Source organism: Macaca mulatta, chromosome 18, assembly GCF_049350105.2.
Source record: "Macaca mulatta isolate MMU2019108-1 chromosome 18, T2T-MMU8v2.0, whole genome shotgun sequence".
Lineage (NCBI taxonomy): Eukaryota > Metazoa > Chordata > Mammalia > Primates > Cercopithecidae > Macaca > Macaca mulatta.
Genome location: NC_133423.1, coordinates 14,629,248 through 14,635,028, shown reverse-complemented (window position 1 = coordinate 14,635,028; position 5,781 = coordinate 14,629,248). Strand labels below are relative to the sequence as shown.

General features: G+C 30.5%; 1 pseudogene; it reads right to left on the bottom strand.

Moving 5' to 3' along the window:
* Nucleotides 1–3,464: 3,464 nt before the first annotated feature.
* LOC114673918 (U2 spliceosomal RNA) lies at nucleotides 3,465–3,583 on the bottom strand (annotated as a pseudogene).
* Nucleotides 3,584–5,781: the final 2,198 nt, after the last annotated feature.

Sequence of the window (5,781 nt, the reverse complement as noted above, 5' to 3'; positions counted from 1 at the left end):
ATTTTAAAGTTATTATATTCAATTATCATAAAGTGAAAGAAAATATTGTATTTTAACGTCATGATGCATAGTAAGAATAACATAACTAGAGGCAAGAAACAATGAATGTATATGTCTATATATATACGTGTGTATACACATCTATTACATTATATATAGTAATATACATTATAATACATAACACACCACAATAAACATTATAATATATAACATGTGCAATACATATGTGTTGTATGTACTGAATATATTATGACTGAATATATATTAGGAGGTTGCAAAAATGGCAAAAACCACAATTACTTTTGCACCAACCTAATATATTCACCGCATTTTTTTTCTGAGACTAAAACAAGAGATAAGAGAGCTCAACTTGTTTTAAGAAGTAAGCATCACACCTGCTCCCATATATATATATAAAAAATATACAATTTATATAAATTATATACAAATTAAATATATATATGAATGTGTGTGAATGTGTGTGTATATACATGTACACATTTACCTTGTAAATTTGTTCATAATGTGTTTTATAGTACAGAAATTTGTAATTATTTCATACTTGGAGCAGTCTTTTATTTTGTTATTTTAGCCTGCAGAATAATCCTTAGAAAGTCTGACTCAATATTTGCAATTCTATTAAAAATTGTTCTGTGTTATATTACTGAAATGTTTCAATTTTTTTAGTTTAACCTGTATATTAACTGGATATTATTTTTTAGAAAACATAGATGAACTAATCAAAGTTAATTTTTCTTCATAGTCACTTTGTGGACTTTGAGTTCTGTTTAACAAATTAATGTTTCATTATAATAAATTGCATTTAACGTAAAGTATAATGTTATTACCTACTTGATCAGTACTCTCTGAGATATCACAATTCATATATTTTCAAATTAATCCTAATATGCATTAGAAAAACAAATTAAATTTATTTTTATATAAATTCATATTTTATATAAAGAAGTAATAAATCAAAAACATTTCAGAAGCATTTTGACAAATTGCATTGTATAAGACAGTAATTAGAAAAAAATTGCATTGCATAAGACAGTAATTAGAATGTTTTTAAGTAATCTTTAATTTAATTTTATTTTTTTCAGCTTTGACTTGTAGTTTTCGCATGTGGCCACTTCCTTTATGATATTCTTCTCAAATGCTGCTGGTTGTTATGCTGTTCATTTTATTTGGCTGTTCTGTATAAGGTAACATGCTTCTAATGTTTGTGTCGAAAGACAGAGATACGGAGCCAGGATTTATTTCTCAGAAGATGTTTTATATAATAGTGATAGCCCCTTTATGATTTGGCTGTATTTCCACCCAAATCTCAACTTGAATAGTATCTCCAGAATTTCCACGTGTTGTGGGAGGGACCCAGGGGGAGTTAATTGAATCATGGGGGCTGATCTTTCCTGTGCTATTCTCGTGATAGTAAATAAGTCTGACAAGATCTGATGGGCTTATCAGGGGTTTCTGCTTTTGCTTCTTCCTCATTTTTCTCTTGCTGCCACCATGTAAGAAGTGGCTTTCACCTCCCGCCATGTTTCTGAGGTCTCCCCAGCCATGTGTAACTATAAGTCCAATTAAACCTCTTTTTCTTCCCAGTCTCAGGTGTGTCTTTATCAACAGTGTGAAAACAAACTAATACAGCCCCCATTCATTCTGGCAGTCAGTGGCTACTTTCTGACATTTTCCTGCCTTTTTGACCGCTGAGTGTAAACTCACTGCTATATTTTGAGATCATACATTAAAGTTGCCTACGTTACAGCCTTATTTTCATGACGAATGTTGGGTATTTCCATATGCCTCTCTCTGCAATTATATAAGTTATTAAATGTTTTTTTCTCTTGTATTTTGTTAACATGAAGATCTTCATTGAATGATTTAAAAATATTAAGCTAACCTCATAATCTCAAGATAACACCAACTTGGTCATAATGTATTATTCTTTGCATATATTGTTGTATTTATTTTGACAACATTTTCTCAATTTTTAGATCTACATTCATGAAGAATGTTAGTATATAATATCTTTTGTATTGCTATATCAATGATCACTATGAGGATTAAGTTGACATCTTAAACCAAGTTAGAAGATTTCCCTACTCCATGTTGTCTGAGAAACTTGTTTAATATTTTTGTTTAATTTCTTTAAATATTTAATAAAATTTACCAGGAAAAAGTTGAGATTTGGATTTTAAGTCAGAATTTAATTTATTTAATATATGTTGGGTTATTTATATTTGATTTATATTGTGTCTTTTTATGATAAAATACATAAAACAAAGTTTTCCATATTACCATATTTCCATACAATTTTAAAGTGTATGAATCAGTAGAATGTAGTGTATTCACAATGTTGTTCCACAATATTTTCAACACTCCAAAAGGAAACCTCATATCCATGAACCACTCACTCCCTATTCTCCCCTCAACCCAGCCCCAGACAGACTTTAACTTGGTTGCTGTAGCCTTTGGTCATCTTCCAGAGTCTGACAACATTGATTGTGAAAATTTTGCTTGATTCTTTGATGTTAAGGACAGGCCTGTGTTTCCATTTTTCCACAAGTATTTCTTGACTTTAATTTCAATAATAATAATATCTCACTTTTCAGAAATCATTAGAATTTAGAGTTTAATTTTATTTTTTAATTTTAATTCTTATAGTAACTATGTGAGTTTCATTTAATGAAACCCAATAAAAATTAATGAAACCCAATTTCTGTGAGATTGAGATTTGTATGTAGAGACAAATGAAAGAGGAAAATGAATTACATTTATGGGGTATCTCCTATGTGCTAAAGATTATACTAGGAGATGTACATTGTTTCTTTTATTTATTTATAACATGGAATTTAAATGGATTTCAATTCCAGAATTTTCATACAACTTTAACACAACTTCTTCCTAAACAATAAATTTCTTTTGAGCAATACCTAGTTTTCAACTTGTTTTCATGAAATAGGTATAATTTGCATTGTATAATTAAGAAACTAATGTACACATATGTGGAAGGTTATCATGTCTTGATCATGAGGGGAAGATGAAAACTTAGTGAAGTTAGAGTTTAAATGTACATCTTTTGACTCCTAAAAAAGTGCAGTTTCTACTTCATCATCATGATTTTCTGTGCACTTTTGCACATGCACGGATGTAGGTATCCCACAACACATCTACAAGCCACTTACACCCTAAGCCTTACAAAGAACGTTCATGTACATTGATTTAATCAGTTGACTGACTAAGATGCAATTGGGTCTTCTGGCTTTAAGGGGGCTTTACTTTAAAAAAAAAAAAGAAAGAAAGCAGTTCCTCCTATGTTCTGCATTTCTTCCTTCATTCTATATATCATTACTTAGAAGAGTAAAAATGGCTGAATCTGCCATTAGGAAATGAGTGATGATGGACCAACACTATTGTTATGCTAACAACATTTCTTTGCTTTGCGATAACAAGATTTGTCCAAGAGTTGTGTGTATAAGTTTAACAGTAGCTAATTATCACTGAATTTTTCAGGGAATTTATGTCACTGAATATTGAATAATTTCTACACTTGATCTTAGCCAAAAGGCCGAGAAGCGATAAATATTGAATAATTTCTAAGAAAAAAAAAGCGGCACATAACTTGAAATATACTTGTTTGATATTTGATAGTCTTTATAGGGTACTCTTTTTTCAAACCAAAGTGGGGAAGAAAAGCTTTTGATTTCTAATTTGATTTTGAAGTGGTAATGCCTCAGCCAGTAAAAGTGTCAGCTTCATGATGTGTAATGTAGTGATGAACATGAAATGTAATAGTGAAAAGATGTTTCTTGGGCTCTTCATTATAAATATTGTATAAATGTTGACCTCTACCCAGCCCCTTGGAGATTTAGGTGTCTGTTTGAATATCCTAGACAGATTTTGTCATATCACTATATTCTCATATGTGCCTTTTGAAATTGTGCTCTTAAAAATGACACCGTTTATGAGACTCATAAAGAATATGAGTTCTCTGGAGTTTTAGGTGATTCTAGTGAAATATTGAAAAGCATGCCATATTAAATATACTAGCAGTAGAACTTTCCTCAAGGCAGTTAGATAAGAGGTTTAAGAAGTATTTAAACATCAAATCAGCTAGCCCTCTAAGTACCTCCTAAATATAGAAGAGGGAATACATGGAGATTTTAGTATTTAACTAACTTGCATTCAAATGATTGTGTTTCTACTTCAAATAGCTTTTAAGATATTTTCCTTAATTTTTTTCATAAAACTTCATCATTTAATGAAATTAAGCAATGGGTAACATTTATGAAACTAGTCTTTTCCCCTTCAATGTATTATCCCTTCTTTTGCTCTTATGTTAAGCTTATTAATGCCATAAGAAGTGGAACAATGAGAGAGATTATAGAAATCTTTCAAACCAGAAAGCTACTTAAACACTATTTTTATTGAAATGATACTGTGTCAAGTGGTGTCAGCACTTTTGAGGTCAGAAGCAGAGGTAATAGACAGATAACCTCATCTTAATCATAAGGTATTTTGGATATACATCTTAGTACATAGCATTTCCTTATCCTTTCTAATTCTTTAGCTTAATTTTCTAGTGTTCCAATAAATCCTGTGAGGTCCAGTCCCCTTCTAATAAATGTTTTCTATAATTAAGTAGAGTTTCTATTTAGAAACAAGAAACCTGATTAGTCAGGATATTTTATTATTAAACAGGTTCGGATAAATATGTTAAAATTAGAAAATGAATCCTTGATCCAATTGGGGCTGAAGGCAAATGCAAACCAGCTAAGAATCAAATTCTGGAATATTGCACACTTGGTATGCAATAGCACGATGACTAATGATATTATTTATTAGAGTAACCTGTAGTAAATTCTCCACTGAAGGCAAAGCTTTGAGAATCCATCAAGAATTACGTATCTGTGGATGAGGTGGTTGAATAACCATAAATAAAAGAAATAATAAACTTAAATCACAAAATTCTTAACATAAGGAATAGTAGAAACCACAGAGGATTTTCATTTTCAGTGCTCTAATATTGTAGGTAGGTAAATACTGTACCTGCATCAATTTATATCTAAAGGATGCAAAAATTCTAAATACTAAAGGATACAGAAAATTTACAACTTCATCAGGTCTCCTATGTGAAAGCTTTGGTATTTATCAGGTAAGAGACTATGACAATAACAGAAGAGATATTTCTGAGGACCTGAAGTTCTTCTGGGTCCAAAATCCAGCGAAGTTTTCTTGGCAACTGAAGAAAATTATTTTTCGAGTGACAATTCTGTTCTTGTCTTAACTGAATGTTACCACCCAAGTGGATTCTTTGAAATAGAAAACTATTTGCCTTCCTGAAAGCTCCTCTACTGTGTGTAGTCCTATAGACTCAGACTTGGTTTAGATAAAAAAACATCTTAAAGAGGCAATTCCAAATTAAAGATTTGTAGAAGTCTTTCATCCCATAAGAGCTGCAGAGATTTCCTAATTTAAATTGCAAACAATTTAAGAAAAATGTGTGATTTAAAAGGAAGAATTGAGTCCAGATAGGGATAAATTGTCCACGTGATTTCACTAGTTAGAGGAAGTGAATTGAACCTTCTAGCTTAAGAAGCTAGTACTGGTTTTACATTGTTTAAGTTTTTTTTCTTAAAAGTGTTTTTTTGTAATATGAATCATGGAGTTGTTTATGTATATGTTAAGAATAAATGCTAAATTATATGGTGTCAAAAAAATCTTTGGTGTACAATAAAGAAATTAATCTAGTAATCCATGAAGGCAGATTTATGGTTT